The sequence below is a fragment of the Hordeum vulgare genome, chromosome 6H, assembly GCF_904849725.1.
Source record: "Hordeum vulgare subsp. vulgare chromosome 6H, MorexV3_pseudomolecules_assembly, whole genome shotgun sequence".
NCBI lineage: Eukaryota > Viridiplantae > Streptophyta > Magnoliopsida > Poales > Poaceae > Hordeum > Hordeum vulgare.
The window spans coordinates 494,800,186-494,817,240 of record NC_058523.1 but is presented as its reverse complement, the minus strand read 5'-3'; positions in this window follow the sequence as shown (position 1 = coordinate 494,817,240).

The window sequence follows — 17,055 nt, the reverse complement described above, 5'->3', positions numbered from 1 at the left end:
TCTGAAACACCCATTTTGTTCAAATGATGTTGTGCTCGTCATTGGGCTTCTCCACTAGTGTCCATACTTCATTTCTCTCGAAGTTGTGTAGCTCTTCGTGCATGGCATTTACCCAATCAGAGTCTTCAAGTGCTTCTTCTACCTTCATAGGCTCAATGCTAGAGATAAATGAGTAGTGCTTACAAAAGTTAGCTAAACGAGTTTTAGATCGAGTGATTCTCCCAGTTTGTATGTCGCCGATAATTTCTTCGACGGGATGATTCTTGTTCACTCTTTCTCGAACTCGTGGTAGCTTTTGCTTGTTGGATGCTGGAGCTTCCTGATACGTCCATTTTGCATCATGTTTTCATGTTGATATTTATCGCTTCTTTGGCTGTTATTTCACTTCACGGTACTATTCTTATGCCTTTTCTCTCTTATTTTGCAAGGTTTACATGAAGAGGGAGAATACCGGCAACTGGAATTCTGGCATGAAAGTGGAGCAAAGTTGAGATACCTATTCTGCGCAACTCCAAACGCCGTGAAAATCAACGGAGATTTTTTTCCCAATTTATAAAAAATACTAGGCCGAAGAAGTGCCGAAGGGGCGCCAGGGGGTGCCAAGCCTGCACGGCGCGGCCACCCCCCAGGCCGCGCCATGGGGGCTTGTGGGAAGCCCACTGGCCCACTGGCCCCCCTATTTTGCTATATGGAGGGTTTCGTCCAGGAAAAAATCAGAAGGGAGCTTTTTCGTGGTTTCGCCGCCGCCACGAGGCGGAACTTAAGCAGAAACAATCTAGAGCTACGGCAGGATGATCCTGCCGGGGAAACTTCCCTCCCGGAGGGGGAAATCGTCGCCATCGTCATCACCAACACTCCTCTCATCAGAGGGGACTCATCACCATCAACATCTTCATCAGCACCATCTCATCTCCAAACCCTAGTTCATCTCTTGTAACCAATATCTGTCTCGCGACTCCGATTGGTACTTGTAAGGTTGCTAGTAGTGTTGATTACTCTTTGTAGTTGATGCTAGTTGGATTACTTGGTGGAAGAGTTTATGTTCGGATCCTTGTTTCTACTCATTACACCTCTGGTCATGATTATGATTATGCTTTGTGAGTAGTTACTTTTGTTCTTGGGGACATGGGATAAGTCATGCTAATAATAGTCATGTGAATTTGGTATTCGTTCAGTAATTTGATATGTTGTATGTTGTTTTTCCTCTAGTGGTGTTATGTGAACGTCGACTACATAACACTTCATGATTATTTGGGCCTAGAGGAAGGCATTGGGAAGTAGTAAGTAGATGATGGGTTGCTAGAGTGACAGAAGCTTAAACCCTAGTTTATGTGTTGCTTCGTAAGGGGCTGATTTGGATCCACTAGTTTAATGCTATGGTTAGACTTTGTCTTAATTCTTCTTTCATAGTTGCGGATTCTTGCGAGAGGGGTTAATCATAAGCGGGATGCTTGTCCAAGTAAGGACAATACCCAAGAATCGGTCCACCCACATATCAAACTATCAAAGTAATGAACGTGAATCATATGAACATGATGAAACTAGCATGACAGAAATTCCCGTGTGTCCTCGGGAGCGTTTTTCCTCCTATAAGACTTTGTCCAGGCTTGTCCCTTGCTACAAAAGGTATTGGGCCACTTTGCTGCACCGTTGCTACTTTTGTTACTTGTTGCTTGCTACGAATCATCTCACCACACAATCACTTGTTACCGACAATTTCAGTGCTTGTAGATTTTTCCTTGTTGAAAACCACTTGTCAGATCCTTCTGCTCCTCGTTGGGTTTGACACTCTTACTTATCGAAAGGACTACGATTGATCCCCTGTACTTGTGGGTCATCAAGACTCTTTTCTGGCTCCGTTGCCGGGGAGTGAAGCGCCTTTGGTAAGTGGAACTTGGTAAGGAAACATTCATATAGTGTGCTGAAATTTCTTGTCACTTGTCACTATGGATACTAATCCATTGAGGGGCTTGTTCGGGGTATCTTCACCTCGAACGGAAGCACAAATAGTTGCTCCTCAACCTGCTGAACCTACTGAAAATATTTGCTTTGAATTTCCTTCAGGTATGCTTGAGAAACTGCTGGCTAATCCTTTTATTGGAGATGGAACATCACAGCCAGACTTGCATCTGATCTATGTAGATGAGCTTTGTGGTTTATTTAAGCTTGCAAGTGTGCCCGGGGATGAGGTCAAGAAGAAGATCTTTCCTTTATCTTTGAAGGATAAGGCGTTGACATGGTATAGGCTATGTGATGATACTCGATCATGGGACTACAATCGGTTGAAATTGGAATTTCATCAAAAGTTTTATCCTATGCATTTAGTACATCGTGATCGGAATTATATTTATAATTTTTGGCCTTGTGACAGAGAAAGCATCGGTCAAGCTCGGGGGAGGCTTAAATCAATGCTATATTCATGCCCCAATCATGAGCTCTCGAGAGAAATTATCATTCAGAACTTCTATCCTCGGCTTTCTCATGATGATCGCACCATGCTTGACACTTCTTGTACCGGTTCTTTTATGAAGAGAGATATTGACTTCAAATGGAATTTATTGGAGAGAATTAAACGCAACTCTGAAGATTGGGAGCTTGAAGAAGGTAAGGAGTCAGGTATGAATTTCACGTTTGATTGCGTAAAATCCTTTGTTGAGACAAATACTTTTTATGACTTTAGCGCTAAGTATGGACTTGACTCTGAGATAGTAGCTTCATTGTGTGAATCCTTTGCTGCTCATATTGATCTCCCCAAAGAGAAGTGGTTTAAATATCATCCTCCATTAGAAGTCAATGTAGTTAAACCCACTCCAGTTGAAGAGAAAGTCATTGCCTATAATGATCCGGTGGTACCCAGTGCTTACATTGAGAAACCACCTTTCCCTGTTAGGATAAATGATCATTCTAAAGCTTCAACTGTCATACGTAGAGGCTATATTAGAACACCTACACCCCCTGAGCAAATTAGAGTTGAACCTAGCATTGTTATCATCAAAGATCTTCTGTCTGAAGAAGTTGAGGGACATAATATTCACTTTTGTGAAGATGCTGCTAGAATTGCTAAACCTCACGTTAGAGACAAACATAGGCATGTTGTTGGCATGCCTGTGGTTTCTGTTGAGATAGGAGATCATTGTTATCATGGTTTATGTGACGTGGGTGCTAGTGTTAGTACAATACCTCAATCCTTATACGATGAAGTCAAAGATGAGATTGCACCTGTTGAGATAGAACATATAGATGCCACTATTCAGCTTGCCAATACAGATACTATCTGCCCTGTGGGAATTGTTAGGGATGTTGAAGTCTTGTGTGGTAAAACGAAGTATCCTGCTGATTTCCTCGTTCTTGCTACCGCTCAAGATAGCTTTTGTCCCATCATATTTGGCAGACCTTTTCTCAATACCGTTAACGCTCATATTGACTGTGAGAAGCAAACTATCACTGTTGGCTTTGAAGGTGTGTCACATGGGTTCAATTTCTCTAAGTTTGGTAGACAACCTCATGAAAATGAGTTGCCTAGTAGGGATGAAACTATTGCCTTAGCCTCTATTGTCGTGCCCCCTACTAATCCCTTAGAGCAATACTTGCTTGAGCATGAAAATGATACACATATGGATGAAAGGGATGAAATAGATAGAGTTGTCTTAGAACAATATCCTATCCTTAAGAATAATCTGCCTGTTGAACTGCTTGGGGATCCACCCCCACCAAAGGGTGATCCTGTGTTCGAGCTTAAACAGTTGCCTGATACTCATAAGTATGCCTATCTTGATGAAAAAGAGATATATCCTATGATTATTAGTGCTAGTCTCTCGGAGCATGAAGAAAAGAAGATACTAAAAACTCTGAGGAAGCACCGTGCTGCTATTGGACATACTCTTGATGATCTTAAGGGCATTAGTCCTACTCTATGCCAGCACAAGATCAAAACTGATCCTGATTTCAAACCAGTTGTTGATCATCAAAGGAGATTGAATCCTAAGATGAAAGAAGTAGTAAGAAAAGAAATACTAAAGCTCCTGGAAGCGGGTATTATCTATCTTGTTGCTCATAGCGATTGGGTGAGTAAGGTGCATTGCGTTCCTAAGAAGGGAGGCATCACCGTTGTCCCTAATGATAAGGATGGGTTGATCCCACAGAGGATTATTACTGGCTATAGGATGGTGATTGATTTTAGGAAGTTGAATAAGGCCACTAGGAAAGATCATTACCCTCTGCCTTTTATCGACCAAATGCTAGAAAGACTATCCAAACACACACACTTCTGCTTTCTAGAAGGTTATTCTGGTTTCTCCCAAATACCAGTTGCACAATCTGATCAGGAGAAAACCACTTTCACCTGCCCTTTCGGTACCTTTGCTTATAGACATATGCCTTTTGTTTTGTGTAATGCACCTGCCACCTTTCAAAGATGTATGATGGCTATATTCTCTGACTTTTGTGAAAATATTGTTGAGGTTTTCATGGATGACTTCTCCGTTTACGAGTCTTCCTTTGATGATTGCCTCAACAACCTTGATCGAGTCTTGCAGAGATGTAAAGACACCAACCTAGTCTTGAATTTGGAGAAGTGCCACTTTATGGTTAATGAAGGCATCATCTTAGGACATAAAATTACTGAAAGAGGTATTGAAGTCGATAAGGCTAAGGTTGATGCAATAGAGAAAATGCCATACCCCACATATATCAAAGGTATAAGAAGTTTCCTTGGTCATGCTGGTTTCTATAGAAGGTACATTAAAGACTTCTCTAAGATTTCTAGGCCTCTTACCAATCTCTTGCAAAAGGATATTCCTTTTGTCTTTGACGATGATTGTGAGGAAGCCTTCGAAATACTTAAGAGGGCTTTGATAACTGCACATGTTGTTCAACCACCTGATTGGAACCTACCCTTTGAAATCATGCGTGATGCTAGTGATTATGCTGTTGGCGCTGTGCTAGGGCAAAGAGTTGATAAGAAGTTGAATATTATTCACTACGCTAGTAAAACTCTAGACAGTGCCCAGAGAAACTATGCTACTACGGAGAAGGAATTTTTAGCTGTCGTGTTTGCATGTCAAAAGTTCAGGTCTTACATAGTTGATTCCAAAGTCACTATTCACACTAATCATGCAGCTATTAAGTACCTTATGGAGAAGAAGGACGCTAAACCTAGACTTATCAGATGGGTTCTCTTGCTACAAGAATTTGATTTGCACTTTGTTGACAAAAGGGGTGCTGATAACCCAGTAGCGGATAACTTGTCTAGGTTGGAGAACGTTCTTGATGACCCACAACCTATTGATGATAGCTTTCCCGATGAGCAATTGAATGTCATCAATACTTCACGTAGTGCACCGTGGTATGCCGATTATGCAAATTATATCGTTGCCAAATACATACCACCTAGTTTCACATATCAGCAAAAGAAGAAATTCTTCTTTGACTTGAGACACTACTTTTGGGATGACCCTCACCTTTATAAGGAAGGAGTAGATGGTGTTATTAGACGTTGTGTACCTGAACATGAACAGGGACAGATCCTACAGAAGTATCACTCTGAGGCCTACGGAGGACACCATGCGGGAGATAGAACTGCACACAAGGTATTGCAATCAGGTTTCTATTGGCCCACTCTCTTCAAGGATGCTCGTAAGTTTGTCTTGTCTTGTGACGAATGTCAAAGAATAGGTAATATTAGCAAACTTCAGGAAATGCCTATGAACTATTCACTTGTCATTGAACCATTTGATGTTTGGGGCTTTGATTATATGGGACCTTTTCCAAGATCCAACGGGTATACGCATATCTTAGTTGCTGTTGATTACATCACTAAGTGGGTAGAAGCTATCCCCACTAGTAGTGTTGATCGCAACACCTCTACCAAGATGCTGAAAGAAGTTATCTTCCCTAGATTTGGAGTCCCTAGATATCTAATGACCGACGGTGGTTCACACTTCATTCATGGTGCTTTTCGTAAAACGCTTGCTAAGTACGATGTCAACCATAGAATTGCGTCTCCCTACCACCCTCGGTCGAGTGGTCAAGTAGAGCTAAGTAATAGAGAGATTAAACTGATTCTGCAAAAGACTGTCAACAGGTCTAGGAAGAATTGGTCTAAGAAGCTCAATGATGCACTGTGGGCTTATAGAACTGCCTATAAGAATCCCATGGGCATGTCTCCGTACAAGATGGTGTACGGTAAAGCATGTCATTTACCTCTTGAGCTAGAGCATAAAGCTTAGCGTAAAGCTTACTGGGCAATCAAAGAGCTCAACTTTGATTTCAAACTTGCCGGTGAGAAGAGGTTATTTGACATTAGCTCGCTTGATGAGTGGAGAACTCAAGCATATGAGAATGCCAAGCTTTTCAAAGAGAAGGTTAAGAGGTGTCATGATAAGAGGATACAAAAGCGTGAGTTCAACGTAGGTGATTATGTCTTGCTATATAACTCTCGTTTAAGATTCTTTGCAGGCAAGCTTCTCTCTAAATGGGAAGGTCCCTATGTTGTTGAGGAAGTATATCGTTCCGGTGCTATCAAGATCAACAACACGGAAGGTAATTGTCCGAGAGTGGTAAATGGGCAGAGAATCAAGCATTATATCTCACGTACTCCCATAAATGTTGAAAGAAATATTATCAATACCATAACTCCGGAAGAATACCTAAGAGACATTTATCAGCTTGTTTCAGACTCCGAAAACGAAGAGGTATGTGATTCGGTAAGAAAACAGAGTCCAAAACTTTTCCAATAGGAAATTTTCTCCGTTTTGGAATATTTGAAAAATACAAAAATTGGAAGTAGTCCGGAGAGTGCGCGAGGAGGCGACAAGCCTGCACAGCGCGGGCCCACCCCCTGGCCACGTCATGAGGGCTTGTGGCCACCTGTTTTTGTGCAGGGGACTGTTGGAAATATGCCCTAGGGGCAATAATAAATTAGTTATTATTATATTTTCTTTGTTCATGATAATCGTTTATTATCCATGCTATAATTTTATTGATTGGAAACACAGTGCATGTGTGGATACATAGACAAAACACTGTCCCTAGTAAGCCTCTAGTTGACTAGCTCGTTGATCAAAGATGGTCAAGGTTTCCTGACCATAGGCAAGTGTTGTCACTTGATAACGGGATCACATCATTAGGAGAATCATGTGATGGACTAGACCCAAACTAATAGACGTAGCATGTTGATCGTGTCATTTTGTTGCTACTGTTTTCTGCGTGTCAAGTATTTGTTCCTATGACCATGAGATCATATAACTCACTGACACCGGAGGAATGCTTTGTGTGTATCAACCGTCGCAACGTAACTGGGTGACTATAAAGATGCTCTACAGGTATCTCCGAAGGTGTTCGTTGAGTTAGTATGGATCAAGACTGGGATTTGTCACTCCGTATGACGGAGAGGTATCTCGGGGCCCACTCGGTAATACAACATCACACACAAGCCTTGCAAGCAATGTGATTTAGTGTAAGTTACAGGATCTTGTATTACGGAACGAGTAAAGAGACTTGCCGGTAAACGAGATTGAAATAGGTATGCGAATACTGACGATCAAATCTCAGGCAAGTAACATACTGAAGGACAAAGGGAATGACATACGGGATTATATGAATCCTTGGCACTGAGGTTCAAACGATAAGATCTTCGTAGAATATGTAGGATCCAATATGGGCATCCAGGTCCCGCTATTGGATATTGACCGAGGAGTCTCTCGGGTCATGTCTACATAGTTCTCGAACCCGCAGGGTCTGCACACTTAAGGTTCGACGTTGTTTTATGCGTATTTGATTTATATGGTTGGTTACCGAATGTTGTTCGGAGTCCCGGATGAGATCACGGACGTCACGAGGGTTTTCGGAATGGTCCGGAAACGAAGATTGATATATAGGATGACCTCATTTTGTTACCGGAAGGTTTTCGTGCATTACCGGAAAAGTTTCGGGCTGATCGGTAGTGTACTGGGAGTGCCCGGAGGGGTGCTGGGGACCATCGGGAGGGGTGTCACGCCCCAAGGGGTCTCATGGGCTATGGGAAGAGATAAACCAGCCCCTAGTGGGCTGTAATAAGTTCCCACTAAGGCCCATAAGGTTTGAGAAGGATAAAAAACAAGGTGGAAAGAGTTTCCAAGTGGGAAGGTGGAATCCTACTCCAAGTAGGATTGGAGTAGGACTCCTCCACCTCCAATTTCGGCCAAACCTTTAGGTTTTGAGGCTGCCTCCTCCCCTCCCTCCCTCCTATATATAGTGGGGTTTTAGGGCTGATTTAGGACAACTTTTGCCACGGCAGCCCAACCACATACCTCCACGGTTTTACCTCTAGATCGCGTTTCTATGGAGCTCGGGCGGAGCCCTGCTGAGATTAGATCACCACCAACCTCCGGAGCGCCGTCACACTGCCGGAGAACTCATCTACCTCTCTGTCTCTCTTGTTGGATCAAGAAGGCCGAGATCATCGTCGAGCTGTACGTGTGCTGAACGCGGAGGTGCCGTCCGTTCGGCAGTAGATCGTGGGACGGATCGCGGGACGGTTCGTGGGACGGTTCGCGGGGCGGATCGAGGGACGTGAGGACGTTCCACTACATCATCCGCGTTTCTTAACGCTTCTGCTGTGCGATCTACAAGGGTACGTAGATCGGAAATCCCCTCTCGTAGATGGACATCACCATGATAGGTCTTCGTGCGCGTAGGAAAATTTTTGTTTCCCATGCGACGTTCCCCAACAGTGGCATCATGAGCTAGGTTCATGCGTAGATGTCTTCTTGAGTAGAACACAAAAGGTTTTGTGGGCGGTGATGTGCGTTTTGCTGCCCTCCTTAGTCTATTCTTGATTACGCGGTATTGTTGGATCGAAGCGGCTCGGACCGATATTACTCGTACGCTTACGAGAGACTGGTTTCATCGCTACGAGTAACTCCGTTGCTCAAAGATGACCGGCGAGTGTCGGTTTCTCCAACTTTAGTTGAATCGGATTTGACCGAGGAGGTCCTTGGATGAGGTTAAATAGCAATTCATATATCTCCGTTGTGGTGTTTGCGTAAGTAAGGTGCGATCCTACTAGATACCCATGGTCACCACGTAAAACATGCAACAACAATTAGAGGACGTCTAACTTTTTTTTTGCAGGGTATGCTTGTGATGTGATATGGACAACGATGTGATGTGATATATTGGATGTATGAGATGATCATGTTGTAATAGTTAATATCGACTTGCACGTCGATGGTACGGCAACCGACAGGAGCCATAGGGTTGTCTTTAAACCAACATTTGTGCTTGCAGATGCGTTTACTATATTGCTAGGACGTAGCTTTAGTAGTAATAGCATGAGTAGCACGACAACCCCGATGGCGACACGTTGATGGACATCATGATGATGGAGATCATGGTGTGACGCCGGTGACAAGAAGATCGTGCCGGTGTTTTGGTGATGGAGATCAAGAAGCACATGATGATGGCCATATCATGTCACTTATGAATTGCATGTGATGTTAATCCTTTATGCACCTTATCTTGCTTAGAACGACGGTAGCATTATGAGGTGATCTCTCACTAAAATTTCAAGACGAAATTCTGTTCTCCCCGACTGTGCACCGTTGCGGCAGTTCTTCATTTCGAGACACCACGTGATGATCGGGTGTGATAGACTCAACGTTCACATACAACGGGTGCAAAATAGTTGCACACGCGGAACACTCGGGTTAAGCTTGACGAGCCTAGCATGTGCAGACATGGCCTCGGAACACATGAGACCGAAAGGTCGAGCATGAATCGTATAGTTCATATGATTAGCATAGAGATGCTTACTACTGAAACAATTCTAGACTCACGTGATGATCGGACTTCAGATAGTGGATTTGGATCATGTACCACTCAAATGACTAGAGAGATGTATTTTTTGAGTGGGAGTTCTTAAGTAATATGATTAATTGAACTAATTGTCATGGACATAGTCTGATGGTCATTGCAAATTACGATGTAGCTTGCGCTATAGCTCTACTATTTTTATATGTTCCTAGAGAAAATTTAGTTGAAAGTTGATAGTAGCAAATTTTGCACAGGATTGTCCTCGTTGCTGTGCAGAAGGCTTATCTCCTTAATGCACCACTCGGTGTGCTGCACCTCGAGCATCGTCTGTGGATCCTGTGAACATCCGACATACACGTTTCTGATGACTACACGATAGTTCAGTGCAAAATACTTAATGGCTTAGAAGCAAGGCGCCGAAGACGTTTTGAAACATCACAGAACATAAGTGATGTTCTAAAGAGATGAAATTGTGATTTAATGTTTGTGCCCTTGTTAAGAGGTACGAGACCTCCGACAAGATTCTTTGTCCACAAAGTAAAGGAGAAAAGCTCAATCGTTGAGCGTGTGCTCAGATTGTCTGAGTACGACAATCGCTTGAATCAAGTGGGAGTTAATCTTCCAGATGAGATACTGATGGTTCTCCAAAGTCACTGCCACCAAGCTGTGAGAGCTTCATGGTGAACTATAACATATCAAGGATAGATACAATGATCCTTGAGCGATTCGCGATGTTTGACACTGCAAAAGTAGAAATCAAGAAGGAGCATCAATAGTTGATGGTTAGTAAAACCACTAAGTTTCAAGAAAGGCAAGGGCTAGAAGGGATACTTCGTGAAACGGCAAAACAGTTGCTGCACTAATAAAGAGACCCAAGATTAAACCCAAACCCAAGACTAAGTGCTTCTGTAATGAGGGGAACAGTCACTGAGGCGGAGCAACTCTAGATACTTGGTAGATAAGAAGGCTAGCAAAAGTCGAAAGAAGTATATTTGATATACATGATGTTGATGTGTACTTTACTAGTACTCCTAGTAGCACGAGGGTATTGGATACCGGTTTGGTTTCTAAGTGATTATTAAAAATGATAGCTACGGCATAAACGGAGACTAGCTAAAGGCGAGGTGACGATACGTGTTGGAAGTGTTTCCAAGGTTGATATGATCAAAACGTCGCACGCTCCCTCTACCATCGGTATTGGTGTTAAACCGAAATAATTGTTATTTGGTGCTTGCGTTAAGCATGAACATGATTGGATCGTGTTTATTGCAATACGATTATTCATTTAAAATAATAATGGTTACTCTATTTGCTTGAATAATCACCTTCAATGGTTTATTGAATCTCGATCGTAGTGTTACACATGTTCATGATATTGGTGCCAAAAGATACGAGGTAATGATGATAGTACCACTTACTTGTGGCACTGTCGCTTGAGTCATGTTGGTATAAATTGCATGAAGAGGCTCCATGATGATGGATCTTTATACTCACCTGATTTTGAATCACTAGTGACATGCAAATCATACCACATGAGCAAGGCCTTGTTTTCATTGTGATGAAACAAGATAGTAACTTGTTGGAAGTGATACATTTTGATGTATGCAGTCCAATGGGTGTTGAGGCACGCAGTGGATATCATTATGTTCTTACTTCAATGACGATTTGAGTGGATACAAGAGTATTTACTTAATGAATCACAAGTCTGAAATATTGAAAAGTTCAATTCTGTTTCGGAGTGAAGTTCGTCGTAACAAGAGGATAAACTGCCTACGATATGATCATAGAAATGAATATCTGAGTTACGAGTTTTGGTACGTAGTTAAGACAATGTGGAAATTGTTTCGCAGTTCATGCCACCTGGAACATCAGTGTGATGATGTGTCTGAACGTCATAGCCACGCACTATTTGGTATGGTGCATGCTATGATGTCTCTTATCGAATTACCACTATCATTTATGGGTTATGCATTAGAGACAACCGCATTCACTTTAAATAGGGCACCGCGTATTTCCGTTGAGATGACACAGTATAGACTAAGGTTTAGAGAAATCTAAACTGTCGTTTCTTGAAAGTTTGGGGCTTCGACACTTGTGTGAAAAAGGTTTCAGTCGAATAAGCTCAAACCCAAAGCGGATAAATGCATCTTCATAGGATATCCAAAACAGTTGGGTACATCTCCTATCTCAGATCCGAAAGCAAAGTGTTTGTTTCTAAAAACGGATCCTTTCTCGAGGAAAGGTTTTTCTCGAAAGAATTGAGTGAGAGGGTGGTAGAACTTAATGAGGTTATTGAACCATCACTTCAACCAGTGTGTAGCAGGGCGCAGGAAGTTGTTCCTGTGGCGCCTACACCAATTCAAGTGAAAGCTGATGATGGTGATCATCGAGCATCGGATCAAGTTACTACAAGCCTCGTAGGTTGACAAGGTCACGTACTACTGCAGAGTGGTACGGTAACCCTGTCTTGGAGGTCATGTTGTTGAGCAACAGTGAACCTACGAGTTATGGAGAGAGCAATGGTGGGCCCGGATTCCGACAAATGGCTGGAAGCCATGAAATCCGAGAGAGGATCCATGTATGAAAACAAAGTGTAGACTTTGGAAGAACTACTTGATGGTCATAGGACTATTGAGTAAAGATGGATCTTCAAAAAGGAAGACAAACGATGATGGTGATAAGTCACTATTAAGAAAAGCTCGACTTGTCGCAAAGATGTTTCCGACAAGATCAAACAGTTGACTGTGATGAGACTTTCTCACTCGTAGCGATGCTGAAAGTCTGTTAGAATTATATTAGTAGTTGATGCATTATTTATGAAATATTGCACATAGGATGTCAAAACATTGTTTCCTCGACGGTTTCCTTGAGCAAACATTGTATGTGATACAACTAGGAGGTTTTGTTGATCCTAAAGATACTAGCAAGTATGCAAGCTCCAGCGGTCCTTCAATGGACTGGTGCAAGCATCTCGGAGTTGGAATATACACTTTGATGAGGTGATCAAAGATTTTGGGTTTGTACAAGGTTTATGAGAAACTTGTATTTCCAAAGAAGTGAGTGGGAGCACTATAGAATTTCTGATAAGTATATGTGGTTGACATATTGTGGATCAGAAGTAATGTAGAATTTCTGTAAAGCATACAAGGTTGTTTGAAAGGAGTTTTCAAAGGAGTACCTGGATTGCGCTACTTGAACGTTGAGCATCAAAGATCTATGGAGATAGATCGAAAGCGCTTAATAGAAGTTTCAACAAGATGCATGCCTTGACAAGTTTTTGAAGGAGTTCAAAATAGATCAGAAAAGAATGAGTTCTTGGTTGCGTTGTGAGGTGTGAATTTGAGTAAGACTCAAAACCCGACCCCGGTAGAATAAAGAGAATAGACGAAGGTCGTCTTCTATGCCTTGGCCGTAGAATCTGTAGTATGCCATGCTGGGTACCGCACCTGATGTGTGCCTTGACTCAAAGTCTGTTGAGAGGTACAGAGAGTGATCCATGATTGAATCACTAGAAGCGGTCAAAATTTATCCTTAGTAACTAATGGACTAAGGAATTTTTCTCGATTATGGAGGTGGTTAAAGAGTTCGTCGTAAAGGGTTACGTCGATGCAAGCTTTGACACTAATCCGAATAACTATGAGTAGTGAAACGGATTCGTATAGTAGAGTAGATATTTGGAGTATTTCCGAATAGCACATAGTAGCAGCATCTGTAAGATGACATAAAGATTTGTAAAGAACACACGGATCTGAAAGTTGCAGAACCGTTGACTAAAACCTCTCTCACGAGCAAGACGTGATCAGACCCCATAACTATATGGGTGTTGGATTCGTTGGAATCACATGGTGATGTGAACTAGATTATTGACTCTAGTGCAAGTGGGAGACTGTTGGAAATATGCCCTAGAGGCAATAATAAATTAGTTATTATTATATTTCTTTGTTCATGATAATCGTTTATTATCCATGCTATAATTGTATTGATTGGAAACACAGTGCATGTGTGGATACATAAACAAAACACTGTCCCTAGTAAGCCTCTAGTTGACTAGCTCGTTGATCAAAGATGGTCAAGGTTTCCTGACCATAGGCAAGTGTTGTCACTTGATAACGGGATCACATCATTAGGAGAATCATGTGATGGACTAGACCCAAACTAATAGACGTAGCATGTTGATCGTGTCATTTTGTTGCTACTGTTTTCTGCGTGTCAAGTATTTGTTCCTATGACCATGAGATCATATAACTCACTGACACCGGAGGAATGCTTTGTGTGTATCAAACGTTGCAACGTAACTGGGTGACTATAAAGATGCTCTACAGGTATCTCCGAAGGTGTTCGTTGAGTTAGTATGGATCAAGACTGGGATTTGTCACTCCGTATGACGGAGAGGTATCTCGGGGCCCACTCGGTAATACAACATCACACACAAGCCTTGCAAGCAATGTGACTTAGTGTAAGTTACGGGATCTTGTATTATGGAACGAGTAACGAGACTTGCCGGTAAACGAGATTGAAATAGGTATGCGGATACTAACAATCGAATCTCAGGCAAGTAACATACTGAAGGACAAAGGGAATGACATACGGGATTATATGAATCCTTGGCACTGAGGTTCAAACGATAAGATCTTCGTAGTATATGTAGGGTCCAATATGGGCATCCAGGTCCCGCTATTGGATATTGACCGAGGAGTCTCTCGGGTCATGTCTACATAGTTCTCGAACCCGCAGGGTCTGCACACTTAAGGTTCGACGTTGTTTTATGCGTATTTGAGTTATATGATTGGTTACCGAATGTTGTTCGGAGTCCCGGATGAGAACATGGACGTCACGAGGGTTTCCAGAATGGTCCGGAAACGAAGATTGATATATAGGACGACCTCATTTGGTTACCGGAAGGTTTTCGTGCATTACCGGAAAAGTTTCGGGTTCATCGGTAGTGTACTGGGAGTGCCGGGGACCATCGGGAGGGGTGTCACGCCCCAAGGGGTCTCATGGGCTATAGGAAGAGATAAACCAGCCCCTAGTGGGCTGGAATAAGTTCCCACTAAGGCCCATAAGGTTTGAGAAGGAAAAAACACAAGGTAGAAAGAGTTTCCAAGTGGGAAGGTGGAATCCTACTCCAAGTACGATTGGAGTAGGACTCCTCCACCTCCAATTTCGTCCAAACCTTTAGGTTTTGAGGCTGCCTCCTCCCCTCCCTCCCTCCTATATATAGTGGGGTTTTAGGGCTGATTTGGGACAACTTTTGCCACGGCAGCCCGACCACATACCTCCACGGTTTTACCTCTAGATCGCGTTTCTGCGGAGCTCGGGCGGAGCCCTGCTGAGATTAGATCACAACCAACCTCTGGAGCGCCGTCATGCTGCCGGAGAACTCATCTACCTCTCCGTCTCTCTTGCTGGATCAAGAAGGCCGAGATCATCGTCGAGCTGTACGTGTGCTGAACGCGGAGGTGCCGTCCGTTCGGCACTAGATCGTGGGACGGATCGCGAGACGGTTCGTGGGACGGTTCGCGGGGCGGATCGAGGGACGTGAGGACGTTCCACTACATCAATCGCGTTTCTTAACGCTTCTGCTGTGCGATCTACAAGGGTACGTAGATCGGAAATCCCCTCTCGTAGATGGACATCACCATGATAGGTCTTCGTGCGCGTAGGAAATTTTTGTTTCCCATGCGACGTTCCCCAACAGGGACTCCTTCTGGTCTGAAAAAAAATCATTATATATACTTTCGTTCGGTCTGACCCCCGCATCACGCAGATTTCCTCTGTTTTTTGTTTCGAGCTTGTTTTCTGCTGCAGATCTAGGCCAAGATGTCTTCTCAGGATTCAGAGGGGTAGAGTTATGTGGCTGATTACCTTGCTAACCCCAAGGTCTATGGGGACTTTGATCCATATGGCTGGACCATTGATGAGGAAGAAGACTATGATCCCAAGGGGAAGGAACAAATAAGTTCCGATGAAGAGGAGGCTCCTCTATCTCAACCTGGACACACGCATGTGGAGTTCAAGAAGTCGAGCCTCCCTAGCTCAAGGAAGAAGCCTAAGACCTTGTTTATCCCTTCTCGTTTCTTGCAGGAGAGTAAGCAGGAATTATGCCAAAGGGTGTTGAAGCTTGAAGAGGAAAATGATGATCTGAGGGAGCAGAATTTTATGCTCAAGTGGAAATTAAACAAGCTCAAGATGTCTTCAACAACTCCTTCACCATCACCGCCAAAGGAAGACAACTGAGCATTGGTATGGGCAATCCCTTGGCTTGTGCCAAGCTTGGGGGAGTTGCCCCGGTATCGTATCACCATCACATCTTTTGCCTTTACCTTTGTTTTAGTTTTCCTTTTCAGTTTTCTTTTTCTCTAGTAGTTTAAAAGTCTTAGTGTTTTAGTCTTGAGTTTTGCTTTGTGTCACCCCCGATGTATTCTTGCTCATGAGCCATATAATAAAGAGTGTCTTAGTTGAGGGCTTTGCCTCTTGCCATGATCAAAAGAGTGAGAATAGAACAAAAGCATGAAAGATCATGTAATGATCTTATGGGAAGTGATGGCTTCACATATAAAAAGAATGAGGATTGAAACTTGTTGAGGGTAGGCAAACTTAGACCTTGGTCATTGTTGTAATTAATAGGAAGTGATAAGGAAGGAGAGGTTCACATATAAATATATCATCTCTGACACCATCTATGATTGTGAACACTCACCAAACTATTGCATGCCTAGAAGTAGATGTTGGACAAGGAAGACAATGTAATGGATTGTGTTTGCTTGGCTCTGAACAATGTTATATGATTAGAGATCCCTTAGCATGTGACTATTGCTTCCACCTCATATTAGCCGAACCTCCCGCACTAAGTAGAGATACTACTTGTGCATCCATAAACCTTCAACCCTAGTTTTGCCATGAGTGTCCACCATACCTACCTATGGATTGAATAATATCCCTCAAGTAAGTTGTCATCGGTGCAAGCAATAAAAATCGCTCTCTAATATGCACGATCTATTAGTGTGTGGAAAATAAGCTTTGTACGAACCTGTGATGAGGAAGACATAAAAGCGACAGACTGCATAATAAAGTTCTTTATCACAGGGGGCAATATAAAGTGACGTTCCTCCGCACTAAGAGGACACGCATCCAAACCTCAAAAGCGTATGACAACCTCTGCTTCCCTCTTCTAAGGGCCTATCTTGTACCTTTACTTTTTGCCCTTGAAAGAGTCATGGTGATCTTCACCAATTCCTTGTTTCGCCTTTATCTTGGCTACCG